The sequence below is a fragment of the Pongo abelii genome, chromosome 19 (assembly GCF_028885655.2).
Source record: "Pongo abelii isolate AG06213 chromosome 19, NHGRI_mPonAbe1-v2.0_pri, whole genome shotgun sequence".
Taxonomy (NCBI): domain Eukaryota; kingdom Metazoa; phylum Chordata; class Mammalia; order Primates; family Hominidae; genus Pongo; species Pongo abelii.
This window is the reverse complement of record NC_072004.2, coordinates 52,601,216-52,624,376: the sequence shown is the minus strand read 5'-3', so window position 1 is coordinate 52,624,376 and position 23,161 is coordinate 52,601,216.

Sequence of the window (23,161 nt, the reverse complement as noted above, 5' to 3'; positions counted from 1 at the left end):
CCGTTCAACTATTGATGGAATGGGCTTTTTAAAAAGCCATGTACCTAAAGGTAAGTTGATTAAAATATTTCTGATAAAATGCACATTTAAAATGCAACTCAACACATATTGGTTTAATTTCATCCCTAGGACCCTCATTCCCTTTTCTGCTCCAATAAGTCATGAAGACAGCTTGGGTCTCGGAAGAAAACAGGCCGTTTAAGCAGGAGCCCAGAGGGAACACATCTGAGAGATGCCCACACCCCCATGGGGTCCTCTCATCAGCCCTTCTCCCCAAATTTTCAGCCTCAAATGGGGGAGGTCACACAGATGGAGAGAAACCACTCTCTCCCTTCCACCCAAGGTCTGCAGATTCCTGACACGCATACGAGTGCACACCCAGGCAGACAGGCAAGAGCGTGCCCCCCACACATGAGCACACACACGGGCACCTATGCCTATCCCAGAAGTGGCAATTCCTGCCGGCACCTGACCAGCAGGTGAGGTCTGTGCACGGAGAAGTTGGTGGAAGAAGAGGAGGGTAAAGAGGGGGGGAAAATCCCCTCATTTCTGAAGAAATGTCCCAGATTAGATTTGTAAATCAAAAACCAATATATAACATGCAAGAATTGATCTGTTTTATATTCCTCAGTTACATTTTTGTGAAGCACATTTAGAAGATTTAGAACGTATTTGCGCCTGCTGGTTGGGCCATTATATGCTTGAGTTCATACATCTATTTGTGAGGCTATAAAACAGGCATCGACTACCATGTAAATTGTGTTCTCCACAATAAATTATATGCATACTTGCAAAAATACATAACTGCCGTGCCTGGGCCAACGCGGCCAGAATACTAATGAGGGCGAAAGTTGCTTTGTCCCTCTTCTCCGGCCTAATTTAGCCTCTACATCAAAAATTATGTAGGAAAAATCACTTTATCCTCTCACTGAGAAATAAAATAGCACTCATGGGCACCCTCATCTCTTCCCACCCCCCTTCCTTTTAACCGAACACTACCATTTTCATACTAATTTTAGCTGCTCCAGGTTTACGGGGAGGAAGCCTGGCTGAGCTGAAGCTGGGGTGCCAGTGGGCCGCCTGCATGTATGAGAAGGCTGTGGGAGTGGGCACGTGCACACACACACTCACACACACACATGCATACACACGTAGTCACATTCCCTCCGTGTGGTTTAAATTCGCTTGTGCCAGGGCATGTTCACAGCATGCACACAGACCTACATGTAAATGTGAAGACTCACCCCAGACACGCATGCACAGACACTCCACGAGCATTTGCCCACGTGGCACAGATTCATTCCCTCTCCCCGGTACAGACTCCTATGCACAGAGACACGCTGGGGAAATTCAGTTCAGTTCGGTTCAATTCAGTTCAAACAGGTCAGTCCAGCAAACACTGAGCACCTATTATATGCCATGTGCTGTACTTGGCATTGGGACTACTGAGATTTTTTTTAAAAAGACAGAATCTCAGCTTATAGCTCAGGGGAAGAGGCAGCTTTAGGAACAAATGCAGACAAGTCAGTGTGCTGAGGGCTGTAGCAGAGACAGAGCATACAGGTACACACACTCACACCCTGGTCATTGTCAGTGTGCATATTTTCCAGTACTCATATGTGCACACACACATGCACACAGAGTCCCTGCACTTACACAGGCACATACCTCACACCACATGGACTCACGTGTGCATGCACAACACACACATACACACACCGGTACACTCAAGCATCAGCATAGCCACCCTCCCACTGACACCGCATGCTGGTGCCTGCCTCACCTCTGTCTTTCCTGCAAGCCCAAGTTAACTTCACGCCCTGTCTGGCTTGCCCTCTCTTGAGTTCTGTTACTGTCTATCCTGGAAGCAGAGCCACTTCCAACAGCAGGCTGGCTAGTGTTGCTCCCACTTCTCCCAGGGGCCTGCCCAAGGTTCCATCTTGCTAGGAGCTTCCGCAGGCTCACAAGAGGAAGGAGAAGTAGACACAGGAAGATCTCATTTCCATGACCTCAGGCCAGTCCGTGCCCTGTCCCGGGCCTCAGTTTACTCCTTTTCTTTTCTTTTTTCCTTTTCTTTTTTTTTTTTGAGATGGAGTCTCACTCTGTCACCCAGGCTGGAGTGCAGTGGCGTGATCTCTGCTCACTGCAACCTCCCCCTCCCAGGTTCAAGCGATTCTCGCGCCTCAGCCTCCTGAGTAGCTGGAACTACAGGTGCGCACCACTACATCTAGCTGCTTTTTGGTATTTTTAGTAGAGACAGGGTTTCACCATGTTTGCCAGGCTGGTCTCCAACTCCTGACCTCAGGTGATCCGCCCGCGTTGGCCTCCCAAAATGCTGGGATTACAGGCGTGAGCCACCGCACGCCCGGCCTACCCATTTTTAAAATGTGGGAATTGGATGGTCTCTGAGGCCATCAGGCTCCAGATGTCCACAGTTTGTGCTGAAGAAGGTGGCGCCTCAGTCCAAGTCAGAGAGTCTGAGACAACTGCAGAGACGGCCCCAACCTGGAGGCATCTCGGCTCTGCTCCGAGCTCCCAGCCTAAGAGAAGCGTTTGACCTCAGGGGCAGGCCTCATGAGGGCAGGAGAAGTCATGTCCTGGAGAAAAGGAGTGGCAAGATGTGGTAGGGGAGAGAAGACTTGGTGCAAGAGGGCCAGCTCAGATATTTATAGGTGCCAGCCACAGTTCTAGGGGAATTTCATTCTATCTTCAAACACCTGAAGGGCTGCCGTGGGGCAGAGGGAAAGGACTTCCTCTGCATGACCCAGTTGGTAGAACTAGGACAGCGGGAAAGCGATGGAGGCTGCAAGGAGACAGAAGCCTTTGGTTGAATATAGCGATCAGCGTGATTTCTCTGTGCGTGCGCCCGCCTACCAGCATGCGTAGTGTACATTCTGCTGCTGTGTCTTCCATCTCCTTGCAGCCCTTTCTTTCCTCTGCTCCCTATAGCTCATCCTATGGCTTTTCATACCATACTATTTTCTCTTTATCTCAGCTTGTTCTTGGAGTAGAAAATATGTTCTTTTTAAAAACGAAAATCAGATTTTTATTGAGGAAAATATTAAGTTCACATGATGAAAAATTCAAATTGGTCAAAGGGTGTACCGTGAAAAGTAGGTCTCTCTCTCTGGCTGCCCAGGCTCTTCCGGCTCATCGTCATCCAGCTTCCTTCTCCAGAAACAACCACTGTTACCAATTGTTATGTGTTTTTTCAGAAATACACTGTGCGTGCAAGCATCTCTCTCTGTCTGTTGATCTGTCCTTTATTTAACACAAATGTGAGCATACCATGTGCCCTGATCCTTGCTTCCCCTCTCCTCCCCTCATCCCAACCTAACTACGTAGCTTGGAAGCTGTTTCTGAGGAAAAGTTCTCCATTGGGCAATATCTGACAATGAAATGGGCTAACGAGCTCTCAACACTGGGGATGTGGAGGCACAGGCTAGATGACCACTTGGGGAAAGAAAAGTGGGAGAGTTGGGCCCTTCCTTGGGGAGGAAGGTTAGATTCATGCTGTCTAAGCCCCTTTCCATGAACCAGTTTCTTGGATACAAAGAGAACAGCTCTCTTTATCTTGCGTTCTTCCCATTTCTCCCCACTCCCTTCCAGCACCCCACAAGCTGGGCCAGGGTCACCAGTGTTTAAAGCCGCCCAGCCTTGGCTTCCAGCCCTTGTGTAATTGACAAGAATTCCCCCCCCTCCCTAAGAGATGGCCTCTCTCTGTGCCAGCCACATGCCACTAAACTCCAAATTAAGAGGCCCAGCTGAGATTTCTGTCTTATTCCACCCATACTCCTGGGGCCAATCCTCTCTCATTTCAGGAGGGGAATGGAACTCAGAGTTTGGATTTGGGAAGGGGGGTAGAGGGGGCTCGCCACCAAAGCTGGTGCCTCTATGCTCCAGAGAGATGTGCGTGTCCTACCATGCGGCTTAAGACTTCTCCAAAACACCGTCCCCCCAAATCCAATAAAATTGCAAATTTCACTGTATTTCACAATATCCTAAATAAACATGAACAGCATGCATTTCTCTTCCTTGCATCAAATATTAATCTGCCCGTGGCCAGCGCCCGCTCCCCCGCGTGTGTGCGCACGCTGGGTAAACACCGGGGAGATTGTGATGCCAGACCTTCCCTTCTCTTCCCCGAGTCGAGAGCATGACAAATTTTTCTCCTAATTACACCTGCCACTGTTTGCCTTCTAATACTGTAAATCCTCCATCACATAGATTTTCAGATTCGGGATTAGATTCTCTTCCTGTCGTACAAATGATTGGAGGGGGCAGGGATAGGGGAGGAGGCTGGGGTGGCGTGGGCTGCATGGCCTTGCTTTCCACGGTTTCGCTGTGAGGAGCCCTGAGCTGGGCACCGGCAGTGTGTCCAGGCACCTCGCCCTTGTTCAGGGTGGGAAGGAGATGTCAAGAGGCAGTGGGGAGGAGGGAATGGAGAAAAGATACCTGTGCAGGTGTACAGAACCTGCTCACCCCAGGTTCATTAGCCCCCGCTAGGTGCCCAGGAACCCTGGAGATAATAAAGTTTCTGAGATCCAAGGGAGAAGGTGAATGTGCAGCTTCTGGTGCGGTGCCCAGCACGGAGTTGGTGGACAGTGAACTGGAGCTCCCTTCCCCCTGAAGGGGGATGAAGCCATCCTCATCTCTCTCCTGGACTGTGAAACCTGGCTTCCCACTGGTTTCCACCTCACCTCACCCCTCTCCAAAGAACCCATTGTCCCCAGCTGCCATAGGCTCTTTCTAAACCCAGAGCCCTCCATCGAGACAGGCCCCGTCTCAGAAGTCCAGCCGACTTCCCACCATGTTTGAATAGTGTCCAGCCCCATCCTCTATGGCCCTCCACCACCGTCCACCTCAATTCTCCTGCCTCATGCCCCGTCCTCAGGCTTCCTGTCCACCCGCCGTAGACTGAGCCTACCACGTCTACCGCCTCACCCTTCCCCACATGCGCTGTGCAAACTGCTACCTCCTCTTCTTTGCTCCCTCTGCCTGGAATGGATGCCTGTTGAAATTTCAGCTTTCTTCCCAGGTGTTCACCCCCGATTACACCACCTCCTTGAAGCCCTCCTTTGTGATCCCGTGGAGCTTCACATCTACCACGTTTGGGACTCAGACCTTTGCCTCATCCGTCAATGCTGTAGGAGGGTCTGTAGGTGCTTTCAAGGTGGAGTCCAGGTCCTAAGCATCTTTGTCACCTCAATACCTCTCTAGTTTCCAAGTCTTGGCACTGCAGAAGGATGATACCCGGTGCATGGTCGGGGGGAGCATCCTGCTGTTTCTAAATCTCATGACCAAGTCAACTGCCTGCTCCAGCTGTGGGAGAGAATGGGCAGCTGCCCACCTGGCAGGTAACAGGGAACCCCAGCCAGCGCAAGAGGATCAACCCCTCCAGGCTACGGTGACAGAAGGAGGAAGGAGGACATTGAAAAGCCCAGACCTTCCCTTCCCTTCCCCCCTGCAGCCTGCGCTGGTCTCATAGGGTCCCCTCCCAGTTGCCTGTGTGTCTGGAGCATCCAAGCTGTACAAAGGACACCCGAATCATTCTCCAGGGCTTTTGGCGTATGCAGTGTTATTGGCTATTTTAATTTGGTGAGGGAATGCAGGTAACAGCTTTGGCTTCTTATTACCCTGGGGTCCTAGAGGCCCTTCTGCCTCCAGGTCTGCCCCAGCCTATTGGCGCAGGAGGACCCCATCCCACTGTGTCTGAAACCTCGAGCTGGGCTAAGAGGGGCAGTCTTAGGCAGGTTCCAGGCTACCCTGGTGAGGTCTCCATCCTTTCAAAGCTCCCGTGGAGTTGTTCTCGAAGCCTCCCAGAGTCAGCTTGTTCAACTTGAATAATAACTGTCCCTGGCCTTGTCCCCTCCCCACACATTTCACCTTCAAAGGGCCAGGAGAAATTTCCCTAATTAATTAACTCCCCTGCAGCCTGCCCTCCATGTCATTGGGTGATTAATCGTCACCGTGACTTTAAATCCAGGGGCGGAGGGAAGTTGGCAGTGGTGGAGGCCAGAAGCAGGGATGCTGGGGGTTGGGGGAGGCAGCCTGAGGGCCTTTCCTGGGGTTGGAAGACCCCCATCTCATCCCCATTCTTGTCCTTGCCCGGGGCCTGGCCAAGAGGCCCCAGAGCCAGACCACAAATACATCCATCAATAATCAATCAATGAGTCTCAAATAGAGACGGTGAGAACTAGGCCATTCTGGGAGAGGCGGGGTGGCTCCTGCCTATTCTAAAGTCTGCAAAACAGGGTAGCAGTTAAGAACATGGGCTTTGGAGTCAGGAGGAACTGAGTTCTAATCCTGACTCTCTTTCCAGCCGTGTGGCCGATGGCAGGTCACTTTGCCTTCTGGGGCGCCAGTGCTCTCACCTATACAATGGGGATGAGCAAATAGGACCTACCTCCCAGGACACCTGGGAGGATGAAATAAGATCATGTGTCTGAAGCTCTTAGCATGGTGCGGGGGACACAGCAAGTGCAGGGGACGCAGCAACAGTGTGGCTGCTGCTGCTACATCACGGAGGCTGTAAGGCCAGACTCCTCGTCCCCAGTGCCCAGCTAGGTCCCTTGCCCCCCCAGCTCTGTTGTCTTTAGTGGCTCTTCTTCCTCACTCAGTCCTCTGTGCAGAGTCACACAACCCAACCCAGCTGCTGCACTCACCTGCTGCATGACCCTGGGCAAGGTGCTTACTTTCCTTACGTCTGCGTTTCCTGATTTAGAAAATAGGGTAAAACTGCCCTGCCTGCAGGCTTCCAAGGCTCTGGCACACCCACAAGGAGGTAGCCCAGCCCTTCCTCTAAGGAGTTCCATGACAGGAAAGACAGAAGGGGAAAGAAATACTTGCAAATTCAGTGTGAGCTATGACAGAGGTGCATGGATGTTCAGCAGGAGGCAGGCAATGGCATCACGGGCTCAGAGTGCAGTGAGGGTGAAAGATGATTCCACACATAATAATTGCTCAGTAAACATCTTTTCCCTTCTCCAGCCTTACTCTCTCCATATAACCTAACTTTTTAGACTCAGCTGCTTTCCACCTCAGAACCCCAATCTCTGTCCTTTCTGCTGAGCCTGCAAAATCTGGAAGGAGGCATAGAAGATGGGCCCCTTGGGGAGCCCCTTCTATCATCACCAACCTTAGCTAACATTTGCTGTTTGCTGTTTACTGTTTACTGTTTCCAGGCACTGGGCAGGTGTTCTGCATAGATTAATCTAATTGAATCCTCGCAACAGCTCCACGGAACAATTGTCAAGGCTGACCCAGAACCTAAGGGAGACAGACCAGAGGGATAAATCCAGGTAGGCTTCCACTGGAGCTGCAGAGACTTAGGGTTTGAAAAGTGGGTGTGGCCAAAGAGGGGCGGTCCCATCCGAAAAAGCAAATGACTGGCCCTCAGACTCCTGGCAAGACCCAGGAGGCCTGTGGTGCTCAGGTTTATTCATTTCATTCACTAGTTTAAGGAAGCTTCATTGATCTTGTGCCCTGTAGTGGGGAGTTCAGTAAGCCCAGTTCCATCTCATCTCAGCAGCTCCTCTCTGCTGGAGTTCAGCCACCCCAGGCGCTCTGTGAGACAGATACACCGGTGGGAGCCTCTGTGGAGAGTAGGGGTTTGTCCTGCCTACAGAAGGTGTCTGGGACTTAAAGCAGGCTCAGAGGAATCTCCGGGATCTTTCAGTGCAGCTCCAGGCTCCCAGTGAGTCTGTGGTGTGGGGTGGGCATGGGCTGGTGAGGAGTGAAGGGGTGTGGAGGGAGGGGGACCAGCCTTGCTCAAGGTCACACGGGTTCTTAGTAATAGAACCCAGACCACTGGGCACCAGGGTTTTCCAGAACAGGATTCCCAGTGGGTGTGGTGTGGCTGGGGAAAGGAAGGGCTGTGATTGCTGCCATATGGGGGTAGGGGGAGAGCTGTCAGAAACAGCATTTCGGGGAACAATCAGGGTGGAAACAGTATCCAGAAGGTCAGGGTGCCAAAATTTGGTAGGCAGCACAGGGTAAATTAAACAGGTTTTGAAGCAAACACACACATCTTACTGCCCCGCCCCTTCTCAAGCTGTGCGACCACGGGCAAGTTACTTCACCTCTCTGGGCATCAGTCTGCTGAATGTGAAGTGCTTAGTTTTCAGAAAGGCTAAGACAAATGTCCATTTTCTTCTTTTTCCTTTCGCTACTTGCCCCCTCCCTGGGAGCTTCACCCTCACTGTAGTTCCTGGTGGACTCATTCATTCATTCTACAGGGGACTGATTTAGTACCAGGTACTGTTCTAAGCACTGGAGATAAGGAGTGAACAGACAAAAACATCTACCCTCAGGGGGTTCACACTCTAGCGGAGGGAGACAGACAGCAAATTACATCAGTTATTTAAGTGTCTGAGTGCTTGTATAAGTGCTATACAGAATGAAGCGGAAAGGGGCCATAGAGGGTGTTGTGGGAATGGGTTCAATTTTAAAGAGAGTAGTCAAGGAGGGCCTCATTGAGAAGGTGACATTTGAGCAAAGACCTGATTGAGGCGAACCCTGCTGATTTTGGGGGAAGGGACTCCTGGGCAGAGGGAACAGCCAGCACAAAGGCCCTGAGGAAGGATTGGCCTGGCCAGTTCAGGGAGAGGCGAGGAGGCCAAAGAGGCCGGTGGAAGGAGGGAGGCTGGCATGGCAGGAGGTGAGGTCACAGGGAGGAGGCCAAGGGAGCCAGATGGGGCGGTGCTCACAGACCACTGCAAGGGCTTCGACTCTGAAGGAAGCTGAGAGCCAGGCAGGGTTTGAGCAGGGCAGGTACACGGTATGACTTAGAACACGGTTCCTCTGGCTACTGGTCAAGAGCAGGCTGTGGGGGAACAAGGGTGGAAGCCCATTTGGAGGCTACTGCAGTCACCCAGGTGAGAGGCAGTGGGGGAGAGCAGTGGTCAGATTCCGGATGAATTTTGCAGGGAGAGCTACCCAGGTTAGCCTGATGGATTGGCTGTGGGGTTGAGTGAGAAAGGAGTCAAGGGTGATGAGGCCCGGAGGGGTTAGGGTGGGCTGCTTCTGAGTGTGCTGTGAGCCAGTGCCTTTCTCTTGTATAGAAGATGTCCAGACTGCTGTCTCCAATAGCCTATACCCTCCAGTTCCCTTCTCTCCTGGTCCATGGAGCTCTGTGGCAGCCATTTCTACTACAGTGTGGGCCTTGCATGGGAGCTGTTAGGGAGGCATGTGCACACACACGCACACTCACATGTGCGTGTGTTCATGGGCTGCCTCCAAGAGCTTCGATCCTGTTTTATGTGATTGCATCAGAGGCCTCCCTCCTCTGATGAAGAATTGTTAAGGAGGCCAGGTGTTGTGGCTCACGCCTGTAATCCCAGCACTTTGGGAGGCCGAGGCGGGTGGATCACTTGAGGTTAGGAGTTCGAGACCAGCCTGGCCAACATGGTGAAACCCCGTCTCTACTAAAAATACAAAAATTAGCCGGGCATGGTGGTGCACGCCTGTAGTCCCAGCTACTCGGGAGGCTGAGGCAGGAGAATCGCTTGAACCTGGGAGGCGGAGCTTGCAGTGAGCCGAGATCACACCACTGTACTCCAGCCTGGATGACAGAGCAAAACTCCATCTCAAAAAAAAAAAAAAAAAAAAAAAGAAAGAAAGAAAGAAAAGAAACGTTAAGAAGCTGAAGCCCTTCCATATGTCTGAGCCTCGGTGTATTCATCTGAGAAATGGGAGTGAGGATTGTGGAAGAACCCTGGGTTGGGGTGAGGGCTGGGCAGGTAGGAGCTAGAATGCCTGGATGTTGTTGCCATGAAGCTAGGAGAGGGCTGGAGGTTCAAGAAGGTTTCTATAGATACCTGGGTTGGGGGAGGGGGTGCAGAGGGAGTGGGGTCAAGATATGAGGCATGAGTCAAGGGTGTGGGGTTGGAGGGTGGGGTGTGAGAGGTGGACCCTGGGAAGAGCTGAGGGACCAGTCTGGGAGGGGTGAGGTGCTTGGTAAGTACTTGGTAGAGGGTGCAGCAGGTACTCTGGTGAGGCGCTGGGTACTGCAGCATATATGCAGGGTCCGTGATGAGCCCTCTAGGTATTCAGGGCTCTCTGGTGAATGCGCATCACCTTGTTTACCTCCTTTCATACTCCTGTCACCTTCGCCAGCTCCACACTGCCCCCTGGCAGGGCCTTGTGTGCACCAGAAGTGAGTTCTCCCTGGGGCCTTGGCATTCTGTTCCCTCTGCCAGGATTGCTTATCCTGGATGTCCACGTCCTCTCTTGCCTTCTCCACGGCTCTGCTCACGGGTCCTCCCCAGCCAGGCCTTCCCTGACCCTACCCAATCTGCAGCCCCACCCAGCACTCCCTCTTCCCTTCTCTGACTTCATTTCTTTCCATAGCGTGTGTCACCATCTTTCATCTATTTCACTGATTTTGCTTATTATCTCCTTCCTCTGAAAGCTAAGCTCCATGTGGGTAGGGACTTCTGGTTTTTTTTTGTTTGTTTGTTTTGTTTTGTATTGTTTTTGAGACAGAGTGATGCTCTGTTGTGCAGGCTGGAGTGCAGTGGCACGATCTCAGCTCACTGCAACCTCTGCCTCCGGGGTTCAAGCAATTCTCATGCCTCAGCCTCCTGAGTAGTCGGGGTTACAGGTGTACAACACCATGCCCAGCTAGTTTTTTGTATTTTTAGTAGAGACTGGGTTTCACCATGTTGGCCAGGCTGGTCTTTAGCTCCTGACCTCAAGTGATCTGCCCACCTTGGCCTCCCAAAGTGCTGGGATTACAGGAGTGAGCCACCACACCTGGCCTGTTGGTTTTTAACGGTGGTAAAATGTACATACAGTACTTATTATTTCAATCATTTGTAAGTGTACAATTCAGTGGCATTAAATGCATTCTCACTGTTGTGTAAGCATCCCTGTCTATACCCTATACTTTTTCATCATCTCCAAAATAAACTTTGAGCCCATTAAACAATAACTTCCCCATCCCTCCTCCCCCCAGCTCCTGGTAACCTCTATTCTATTTTCTGTCTCTGAATTTGCCTATTCTAGGTACCTTACGTAAGTGGAATCCTACAATATTTGTCCTTCTGTGTTTGGCTAACTGTACTTAGCATAATATTTTCAAGTTTGATCTATGTTGTACTATATATCAAAATTCCATTTCTTTTTATGGCTGAATAGTATTCCATCACCTGTACACACAATATTTTGGTTACAACTGCATGCTGTGTGCCTGGCATAGTGCCTGACTCATGGTCAGTGCTCAGTAAATATTTGTTGAATGACTGAGTGAATGAATGAATGACTGAGTGAGTGAATGAATGAATGAATGAGTGAATGAATGAATGAATGAGTGGAAGGGGTGACAAGTCTTTATGGTTTTGTTTTTGTTTTAGAACCATCGCGTTTGAGAGCCTAGAGAAGTGTTTGCATAGAGATGACAATAAGTGCCCCTGGGTGTTGAGGAGAAAGGGGGCTGAGGGTAAATGGTGTGTGAGCAAGGGTATGAAGGGGGGTACAGCTGGTCTCCCCGAAAGGGGTTCCTTCCTGCCCTGGGCAGAGCACCTCCACCCTCCCTTCCTCACTCCAGAAGAGCCTGGGGCGGGAAGTCTTTCTCAGGAATCCAGTCTCAGGCTCCCTGCCCCTGGCCTGCTTTGGCTTCTTCTCTCCCTTTGGGGTGCCTGGAGTGTATGTGGGGTGCTCAGAGTGTATGTAGGGTGCTCTGTGCCTCAGGAGGGGGCCCCAGGTCTGGCAGGCTGGAGACGATGTCCCTGCCGGGCAGCTGTCCTGAACCTGAGATTGCCGAGGGTCTGAACTCACCCATGAGAGGGTCCAGATGTCCAGCCTCATCCCTGCTAATTAGTGCAATTAATTAGCAACTGGCTTCATGGCTCTGGGAGTCCTGAGCTCCTTTGGCACGCTGGAACAGTACTGCAAACAGGTGTCGGGGGAGTTATGGGGGTCAGTGAAGGAGACAGACTGTAGGCTGACCCTTCCCTGGACAGAGAGCCCCCTGCCCAAGAGTGATTGCAGTGGCTTTTCTCTCTTCTATCTGGCTGGGCCCAGGAAAGCCATGCCTGGGAAATGGTGGAATAAAGGGAGGAGGCCCAAGTCCCACGGCCAGAGCTGCAGAAGGAATAGGAAACACGGTGTCACCTATTCCGGGTTGTTGCAGGAAACCTGGGCTCTGCCAGAAGATCCCCTGAGCCCTGCAGGAGATACAGCCCCTGTCCTGGGAGATGTCCCCAGTCTGATTTTGCAGATACAATCACTGCCCTGGGGGAGCTCCTGGTCAGATTGGGGAATTAAGTAGAAGACACAAAGTTGAGGCTGGGCACAGCAGCTCACACCTGTAATCCCAGCACTTTGGGAGGCCAAGGCGAGCGGATCACTTGAGGTCAGGAGTTTGAGACCAGCCTGCCCAACATGGTGAAATCTGTCTCCACTAAAAATACAAAAACGATTAGCTGGTTGTGGTGGTGCACACCTGTAACCCCAGCTACTCGGAGGCTGAGGCAGGAGAATTGCTTGAACCCGGAAGGCAGAGGTTGCAGTGAGCCAAGGTTGTGCCACTGCACTCCAGCCTGGGTGACAGAGTGACTCTGTCTCATGAGAAAAAAAAAAAGGGACACAAATTTAAGAAAACAGTCCCTGGGCTCTTTGAGTAACACAGAGATAAGTGCCAAAGGAAGAGGTCCAGAGAAGGGAGGGTGGGTACTAGGGGGAGGAGCTGTCCTGCTGACCTTGAAGGAGTAGAGGGCAGATCTCAGCGGGATGCCCTTGAACTTCCTGGAAACAGTGAGCAGCAGCACTGAGTTGGGACTCATTTGAGGGAGAGGGTGGCCAAGACACAGCACAGACCAGGCAGGCAAGCGCCTTCGGACTTCAAGCTAGAGATGGGGGGCGCCGAACCTACTCAAGGTTGAGGAGAAAAACTGCCATTGACCTCCATGAATAAGGGCTGGAGGGGTGCGGGCCCAGCTTGGGGGATAGAATCAGAGAAGCAGCAAGCTCCCACCACCTAGGGAAGATGTTCCTGGTGAACGCCATTGCTACCAACTGGCCATGGGCAAGAGAAAGAGGGTGGCTGGGGAGAATCACAGTCTGGAGGGAGGTGTTTGGGATGAAGGGATAAGTATTTTACATTTTGCTTTAGCTTTTTTAAAGGTCCCAGAGGGGCATTCACATAGGGATGACAATCTATCAGGAGGGGGTCTGGGGCTGAGGAAGGCGGTCAGGCCAGAGGTTAAAGATTCAAGGCAGCCTCAACACCTTTACCTGGCACTAATGAGATGTTAATAAAGATGTCCCTATTCTTCTATGTGTGGTCTATGGAACAGCAGCATCAACACCACTTGAGAGTTTGTCAGAAATGTAGAATCTTGGGTCCCATCCTGAACTGACTGCTACGGTTTCAATGTCTGTGTCCCCTCCAAAATTCATGTTGAAACTGAATCCCCAGTGCAACAGGATTAGGAGGTGGGGCCTGTAGATGATTAAGTCATGAGGCCTCCACCCTCATGAATAGATTAGCACCCTTATAAAAGGGCTTGAAGGAACTAACTAGGCCCTTTTTGCTCCTCTTCTTTTCTGCCATGTGAGGACACAGTAACAATGTGCTGTGCTGGAAGCAGAGAGCAGCCCTCTCAGACACAAAATTTTCCGGTGCCTTGATCTTGGACTTCCCAGCCTCTAGAACTGCAAGAAACAAATTTCTATTATTTATGTGTTACCCAGTCTGTGATATTTTCATTATAGCAGCACAAGTGGACTAAGACACAGACTAATCAGATTCTGCATCTTAACAGGATCCTCCAGTGATTCATGTGCACATTGAAGTTCAAGAGGCTCTGCTCCAGATGCTATCATTATTCTCCTAATTTTATGGTTGAGGAAGCTGAGGCTCTGATGGTGAAGAAGATGGCGAGGCATTGGCTGGAGGGGAGAGTTCAGGTACTTAAAGGACCTGGGTTTAAAGTTCAAGGGGCATAAGTTTCCCAGTGGGGAGCAGGGAACATATGTTGCGCAGTGCTCTGCTGGTAAATGTTTAACAATTGATTTGAGGAATGGGGGGGATCCTGATTTGAAGTGTTTGCCAATTTCCATGGTGTAACTACTCCCGCCATGGTGAATTTCAAATTACTAACCTGGTGTCACTGAACATGGCCTCGGAAAGAGACAACCATGATTGGCTCCAATACACCACTGATCTATATGTGTACATGTGTTTTCTTAGCTTAAGAGAAAAATCCGAAGAAACAGATCCAACCCCTCCCCCACCAGCTTTAACCTCTGTTCACTCCCTCCACACCCCTAAATGTGGACAGACAGACAGAAATACTGGCAGACAGATGGATGGTGCTGTGCTAGTACCTCTGCATATGATTAGCTTATAGTGTTGCATGTGCCTGTCCCCTTCCTTGGGGATAGGATCAGTGACATGTTGGCCTCTGCCCCCTATCCTAACTAAGTGTCACCTTCAGCCAGACTGTTCCAGCAGGTTCTCCTCAGAGAGTGAGCGCTGGGAGCTTGGAGCCCAGGCCTGGGTAGATATCAGTGGTCAGACATGCCTAGTTTACTCTTTTCACCTGGAAACTTGATTTCTCCTAAGCCTGAGAGCACTGTGTGGGTGGAGCCCGAGTAAGCAGCCTGGCGCCATGACCCGCCCCAGCTGTAGCCTGTTCTTCCCATATTACCCAGAGCCTTCCAGGTCTGGGCTGCTGCCCGGTCTTTCTTTTGAAAAGTTGAGGACCATGGGACGCCTGCGCAGAGCTCAAAGCTCTAGCTTCTAGTCTTCCGTTGCTGCTTATTCATGGGTGGTCCTGGGAACCCATTTATGACATTTACACACTTGTTTAGGGTGCTTTTGCATTCATAAAACGCTTGGATGTACATTGTCTCATTTCATCCTGATAAGAATCTTGCAAGGCAGGTGCTATTATACTTTTTCTTTTTAAATTCATTAGAATATTGAACTTTTTTAGTTAGCAGAGGAAGCAGGGCCTTCGTGACATTAAGAGAATTGTGTGACGTCACCAGGCTGGGAAGGGCCGGGCTGCACTGCAATTGAGGTTCAGTTTACCCACAGGTAAGCGAGATGGGCAGACTCAGTTCTCTTTAAAGTCTCTTCCAGCTCTGACATTCTGGACATTGGAAAGGTCAGGGGAAAAAATGCCAGGAGCTCTTTTATTTTTTTAAACAGGGACATTCTGCAGAGTGGACTGGGTGTCTGCGAGTGCATGGATATGTGTGTGCATGTGTGTGGATGGGTAGACATGAGTGTGTGAGAATGTGGCTGTATTGAGGGTACATGAACGTGGATGTGTGTGTAGGCACCAAGGTGTGCCTCTGGGTGTTGGTATTGTGTGTACAGGTGTGGTTGCATCTGTGTGTGCAAGGTGTGTAGGTGCATAGGTGTTGCTGTGGGTGCAGGGTGCTGTATGACAGTGAGTGTGCCAGTGTGTGACAGAGTGTGTGTGGATATGTGAATAGGTGTGTATATGTGAGTGTACCAGTGTGCAACAGAGTGTGAGTGTGGATGTGTGAATAGGTATGTATAGTGAGTGTGCTGGTGTGTGACAGAGTGTGGATGTGTGAATAGGTGTGTGTGAGTGTGCTGGTGTGTGGAGTGTGAGTGTGGATGTGTGTGTAGGTGTGTATAGTGAGTGTGCTGGTGTGAGACGGAGTGTGCATGTGGATGTGTGAATAGATGTGTATAGTGAGTGTGCCGGTGTGTGACGGGGTGTGAGTGTGGATGTGTGAATAGATGTGTATAGCAAGTGAGTGCATATTGGGAGAGAGAAAACGTGGCACAGCACCGATTGACGTCTGTCTGTCCTTCCACCTCTCCCAGCACCCTTGTCCCCTCCTCCCCACCCTGTGGTGCCTTCGTCCTGATCCTCAAAGGCTCTGTGGGGGTTCTGGGGCTGAACGCCTGCCTGCCTCCTCCCCTTCCCCCACTGAGGGCCAGGACACACTCCCGGCCGGAGCGGGTGGCCACAGTCCCTTTTCCCTGAGCCAGTGCCTGCGACGGGTGCTGGATTAGCCGAGGAGTGATACAATGGCACATATGGTCCTGAGTGCCAGGTGCGGCCCAGGGCCCCTTACTCAGTGCCATCGGGATTAGAGCTAATGAGTTGGAAGGAGTTAACAATGCTTCGGGCCAGCGGAGGCCCAGGAGACCTCTCAGGCCCCGCGCTGCGGCCGCCTTTCACCACTGAGGTGTAATCCACTTTGAAATCAAAGGTGGTACAAAGTATGAATTTAAATTTGACATTTACGGCTCCGGTGAGATGACGTATTCTGGAAAGCTCTCTTCTTCTTTAAGGGGGCTGGGGGTGGGAGAGAAGGCAGGGGGAGGGGAGGAGAGTGAAGCCATCTGCTCTGAGAGGAAGGCCCAGGCTTGTCCAGGCCTGTCCAGGCCTGGCCAACTTTCCCCCCATGACTTGGGCTGGGGGAAAGGGGTGGGGTGGGAGTTTTGGGGGCAGATGGGAAGAAGGAGGGGGTGGCATCATTCATCCTCCCAGCCTCAATTCAGAGGGTCCCCCTAGTATAGGGCTCCCTGATCCCTAGGAAGGAGTCCCTAAGAAGACAAAGCCGAATCCTTGCCAAAAAGATCTTTAGCCCCATTTTTTTTTCCTGTTGGAAAAAAAAGTTTTTTTAAACATTGTGGTAAAACATATATCACTTATACCATTTTAACCATTTTTAAGATTACAATTCAGTGGCATTAATTACATTTCACAGTGTTGTACAACCACGACCACTCTGTTTCTAAAACTTTTCACCACCCCAAACAGAAACCCTGTACCTGTTAAGCAATAACTTTCTATTCTCTTCTTCCCACAGCCCTTGGTAATGTCTACTTTCTGTCTCTATGAATTTGCCTTTTCTAGATATTTCCTGTAAGTGGAATTATACAATATGTGTCCTTTTGTGCCTGGCTTATTTCACTTAGCATTGTGTCCTCAAGGTTTATCCGTGTTGTAGCATGTGTCATAACTTAATTCTTCTTAATGCTGCGTAGGATTCCATCCTATGTCTATGTCACATTTTGTGTTTCACATTTTGTGTTTCCATTCACTGATTGATGGACACTTCAGTTTGGCCATCGTGAATAATGCTGCAATGAACATGGGTGTACAAGTATCAGTTTGAGTCCCTGTGTTCAGTTCCTTTGGCTCTATACCTAGGAATAGACTTGCTATCATATGGTAGTTTTAGGTTTCACTTTCTGAGGAATCTCCAAACTGTTTTCCACAGTGGCTGCACCGTGTTACAGTCCCACCAGCAATACACAAGGGTTCCAATAGTGCCACATCCTCTCCAATGCTTCTTTTCTGTGTGTTTCTGTTTTAATTATAGCCATCCCAGTATGATGGAGTGATAGCTTCCTGTGGTTTGTTTGTTTTGAGACAGAGTCTCTCTCTATCGCCCAAGCTGGAGTGCAGTGGCACGATCCTGGCTCAAGGCAACCTCTGCCTCCTGGGTTCAAGCGATTCTCCTACCTCAGCCCCCCGAGTAGCTGGGATCACATGCCTGTTTGCTAATTTTTGTGTTTTTAGTAGAGATGGGGTTTTGCCATGTTGGCCAGGCTGGTCTCCAACTCCTGATCTCAAGTGATCCGCCTGCCTCGGCCTCCCAAAGTGCTGGGATTACAGGCGTGAACCACCGTGCCCGGCCCACCTTCCTGTGGTTTTGATTTGCATTTGCCTGTGCTTAGGGAGGCGGAGCTTCATTTCCTGTGCTTGTTTGCCATGTGTGCCTCTTCTTTGGAACCTGGCCGCATTTGATACACCCAGAAGCTGAGGCTCTCACTCCCCAGCATGCTGTGGTATCCTGCGCCCTTCTCCATTTGGCCCCAGCCCCTCTAGGCTTTTATCCTGCCCCGCCCCCACCCTCGCACTCCCAGCAGCCTCTGCGACTCCCACATTTTCCAGACATCTCCTGGACTCTGCTGACTCTGGACTGGGTGGAAGAAGGGGAGGCATCTGCTATGTGTGGGGCACCAGGACTCCCTCAGCCCGCCTCACTGAGTCCCTTTCCTCACATCCCTCCACAATTTCTCCTACTCACTCTTCCAGGCCAGACAGCGGCCACTCTGGGCTCCCCGAGAACCAGTCCATGTCCCAGCATTGAGCTCCTCATAGTGGATGGTAACTGTGAGCTCCATTGTCAGGATCTTCTCCAAGAGCAGGAGCTGTGCTCCCTCCCTCCCCCGCCAGGGGCCCTCAGCAAGGAGCCCTGGGTCAGGCAGGTGCTCCTTGCATTTTCTTTGATCCTCACTCTGCCACATCTCTGTAAACCTTGGTTTGGGAGAGGCAGAAGGGATGGGAGAACACTGACCCTTGCTGACATGTATTGGGCACTTACTATGTCCCAGGCCATGCTAAGCCCTTTGCTGGCATTGTCTGTCTCAACTTCACAGTAACTTCCGCAAAGTAGGCACCTCTGTTATCTTCTTTTTTTTTTTTTGAGATGGAGTCTCGTTCTGTCACCCAGATTGGACACTCACTGCAACCTCCATCTCCCAGGTTCAAGCGGTTCTCCTGCCTCAGCCTCCCAAGTAGCTGAGATTACAGACACCTGCCATCATGCCTGGCTAATTTTTGTATTTTTGTGGAGATAGGGTTTCACCATGTTGGCCAGGCTGGTCTCGAACTCCTGACCTCAGGTGATTCACTCACCTGAGCCTCCCAAAGTGCTGGGATTACAGTTGTGAACCACTGCGCCTGGCCTGTTATCTCCTTTTTTTACAGAAACACTGAACTCACAGGTGGGCCCAAGGGGCCTGTTTTCCAGCCCCACCCTCCCATCTATCTGTTTGTTTGTTTTGTTTTTTGTTTGTTTGTTTGTTTGTTGAGATGGAGTCTCACTCTGTCACCCAGGCTGGGGTGCAGTGGTGTGAACTTGGCTCACTGCAACCTTCACCTCCCAGGTTCAAGCAATTCTCTTGCCTCAGCCTTCCGAGTGGCTGGGATTACAGGCGCGCACCACCATGCCCAGCTAATTTTTGTATTTTTAGTAGAGACGGGTTTCACCATGTTGGCCAGGCTGGTCTGGAACTCCTGATCTCAAGTGATCTGCCTGCCTCAGCCTCCCAAAGTGCTGGGATTATAGGTGTGAGCCACTGTGCCCAGCCCCTGCCCTCCTATCTTTGATGGACACTCTTGGGGCCTCCCAAGCCTTCCTTTCTGGATTTTCATACCATTTCATCCCACATCTTGCCCCCAGGTTGGGTAGGGGTGATGAACAGAAAATAACATCTGCCCCCTTACCCAAGTGTAGGCCTTAGGTAGCCCAAGCTCCTCCACAAGAGTGTGTGACTCCTCTATGTGGTGAGGAAAGGGTGAGGGATTCTTCTCCCTCTGCTACAGATGAAGGAACGGAGACTCGGAGACATTAAGCAACTTGTCTGATGTTACACAGACAGTGGGGATGGAGATAGGGCTTAGTCTCAGATCTTCTGCTCTCAAATCCAGAGCTCTTTGCTTTAATCAAGTTGCCTCCTTAGAAGCAGAGCTGGTTTCATCAACCTGTAGCAGGCATTTAAAAACACAACCCCAACCTTAGTCAACCTTAGGTTGACTTTCCTCTGCCCCTGAGTTTTCTCATCCCTAAAATGGGAATCAAGAAACCTACCTCCCCCAGTTGCTGCGAGAGGTTATAAGGACTGAGAAGCACCTAGCTCAGCGCCCGGCACATGGAAGGTGCTCCATAAATTACTTTCCCTTCGCTCTTTTAGCACAATCTCTCCCCACTTTTCTTGGGGGTCTGCCATGGTGGGAAATGAGAATTTCTGGTCTGGGAGGTAGTCGACCGCGTTTGAAGTGACAGTGACAGATGGGAGGGTGGCTCTCCCAGGCGCCCGGCCAGCCCCACGGTGCGTGTCCACCAGTCCCCGGACATTCCCTCCCTCTTCCTGGCCCACTATGAGGTGTCATTTGCCGCCTGTCCCTTCTCGTCATCGATTTCTAAGTCGTTAATTAACGGGGCTTGTCAGCTGGGAAGATGAATTCTGTCCTCGGCTCTCGGGGTCTTTTGTTTTGGGATTGTAAATGTTATAGATCTCCCATGATGGAAGGCCATGAGGTCAGGGGGTGCTGGGCTGCCCAGTGGGGGTGGCAGGCAGTGAGAGGAGCTTGTGGGCCTGGCTGGATCTCGCTAGTCTGGGACAGGCCCCTAGGAGCCTTCACAGCAGCCTCTATTGGCTTGGCTCCCTGGGGATGGGGTGGGAGGGAGAGAGGAGTTTTCCTGCCGTCGAAAGCTTTCTTCTGTGACAAGCTGCCCTGTGCCAAATGGTATAGATTCAGCCATGCCCAGGATGGGGACTGGCTGGAGGGAATATAGACTCTACTCAGTCTGATGAGGGAGATAGCATTATCCTCAGGGATTAGCTAGTCTGATGGGGGAGACAGTGTTATCCTTGGGTAATAACCGGTCTGATGAAGGAGTCACAGCTCTGGCTTGGGAGAGCCCTCAGTCTAATAGGGGAGACCGAATTCCTGTTTTAGGAGAACCCATAATCAAATGGGAGAGGTGCAAGTCTGCCTTGGGAACCCGCTAGTCTGATGGAAAAAAACCAGACCCTGTCCTTGGGCACTTATAGGCATTGAGGAGATAAGATATTTGCAGGCAAAAATTCACTCATAACTTGACTTAAGTGGATTTGGATCCTCTATGTCCTGATACCTGAGGCAAACCATTGCCTGAGCCAGCGGGTCCCCTACGCTGAGGGAATCCAGGCCATCCCCCTGCCTCTCATGAAAGATAAGATCTCAGAGAAGGGAAATGATTTCACCATCAGCTGAGCTGAGTTTCAGGAGGGTAAAACTGATGCCAAAGAACACAGATTGATATAAAAATGAAAAATTGTATACTTGGCTTTTGATGACTTGAACTGCAAATGGGTATGTGTTACGGGAAGAGCTTACAGAACACTGACAAATAGCCATGGAGTGGCCATATACATGAAGGAGGCCTGGCTCCTCTATGCAAAGGGAAGCTGGGGGTGGGGAGGGGAGGACATGCTGTTAGTTTTCTGGGTGCTGAGAGCCACTCTGTCCTGCGGCTGAGTAGGGTCTGGCTGCACGTGGACTGGAATCCAGGATAGGCCCTCAGGAAACCTGGTTTGGGCATCAAGATTGCTTCTATCTTGCTGTGCAAACTTAGGGATTTTTTTCCCTGTCTCTGGGTCTCTGTATTGCAAAAGGAGTAGATCAAAGTTGTGGGCCCCCCACCTCCAACTCTCAGAAGCAGCATGGGTGGAGCTCGGGCTTCCATGCCACCAGGGATTTGAGTTTGGTTGTGATCTATTGCTTTGGCCAAGTAGCTCAACTCGTTTGAACTTCATTTCTTTATCTATACATTGGAGATGACAGCAGCACACAGTTTTTAAGGTTGTTGTGATATTGTGGGTAAAGTGCGTACAGCAGGGCCAGGCTCAGTAGGTGTGGCTGTCGTTCTTATTATTTAGGAGAACCCACAATCAGATGGCAGAGATACAGCTCTGCCTTGGGAACCCCTCAGTCTGCTGGAAAAAGACAGACTCTGTCCTGGGGAGTTTAGGCATTGAAAGAATAAGATATTTGCAGGCAAAAATCCATGCATAACTTGGCTGAAGTATATTTGGATCCTGTGTGTCCTGGTACTGATGACATTACTAGTAAACAAGGGCCTTAGAGAACCCTTGGCTCACAGGGACCAGCAGGCCCAGTGTGCTGCCCCGAGCCCTGTGGCTGGAGGAACTGCTTTCAGCTCACTGAACGTTTACAGGAACTTCAGGTCTTGTCCCCCCACCTCAGTCATTTTATCACCCAGTCCTCTTTCTGATCCCTGGGACCCTGATCTAGAGAGTAACCTTGATGCCTACCTGCTGCTGGGGGTGGGCAGAAGAGATGTGCCCCCAGCCCGGAGCTCTCAGAAGCTGCCTGGCTCCCAGGTTCCTGCCGGAGCTGGAGGAAACCTAGCCTGGTTTGGGCAATGGTTCCTGGGGATGGGGGTGGCCTCAGCCTTGGGGTATATCTGGGAGGGAACAAGGATGCAGAGGTAAAGTCTTGCTGCTGCTGGTGGTAGGAGGCCTTCCAGGATCCTGTGCTTTCAGGCTGAGGTGGGGAGGGGGCCTTTGCTGTGGGACAGCCCCAGGAGGGACAGGGACACTGTGTCAGCCGCCACCCACTCCCTCTACCTTATGAATGAATGAGTCTAGGATAGCAGGCCCCATTCTTGGCCTCCTCCAGAAGTGGGGAGTAGGAGAGGGGAAGCCTAACATGACTCGAATGCAGGGTGCTACTTGTAGAGCCAGACAATGAGTGCCAGCCCTGGATGTGAAGCCAAGTCCAGGGGGCACAGGTGTGGAGAGGTGCCCCCTTAGGTTCCTCCTAAACCCTTAGGTGCCACCTGACCCAAGCCCCCATTTTACAGATGAAGGAACTGACACCTGGAAAGGGCCAGACATTTACCCAGAGCCAGGGCCAGAATCCAGACTTCCGGGCTCGTAGCCCAGTGCTCTTTCCTCATCACCACGTGGTAGAATAAGGCCAGGACTCCACAGCCTCCTTTCTGTGCAGTCTGGGTCCCCATGGCCATTTCGGTCATCCCCCAATGTCCCATCGGACAAAACTGGAGGTTAAGGCGAGTGGCTGTGGAATGAGCCGCTGTGGGAGGTGCAGCTTCCTGGCTTCCCCTTCCGGAGGTCTCAGGGTTCAGGGAAGCCACGGTGTGGTGGGCAGGGTGATGGGGACTGTAGCAGAGGATGCCCGCTGGGAGGCAGAAGAGCCCTGCCTGGGGGCAGGGGATGAGGGGTGTTGGTGAACGTCTGGGGTCCCTGCCCCAGGCCTGGGGTGAGATGACTCCTTCGTGTGGGCTGCAGGTGCCTGCTTTCCTCCTGCAGAGGTGGCCACCGAAGCTCCTGCTATAAATCATGAGCTAAGGGGCTGGAATCAGGGAGGAGGAGCTGGGCGGGGCACTGTTGGGGAAATTTACAGTGGTGATTTTCTCTTCCAGACTGGGAGCTGAGGGAGCTGTAGTAACTCTGCCATGGCTCCTTGTCCATATCACCCATGCCCCCCTCTGGAGGCTCCATTGACCTCACAGGAGCAGGGGTGAGGTTATCACAGGGAGGATGCAGGAGGGACTTCAGCCAGAAGGTCCCAGACACTGGGATGGTCTGAGTATACAGAAATGGGTGAGTGCTGGAAGCAGC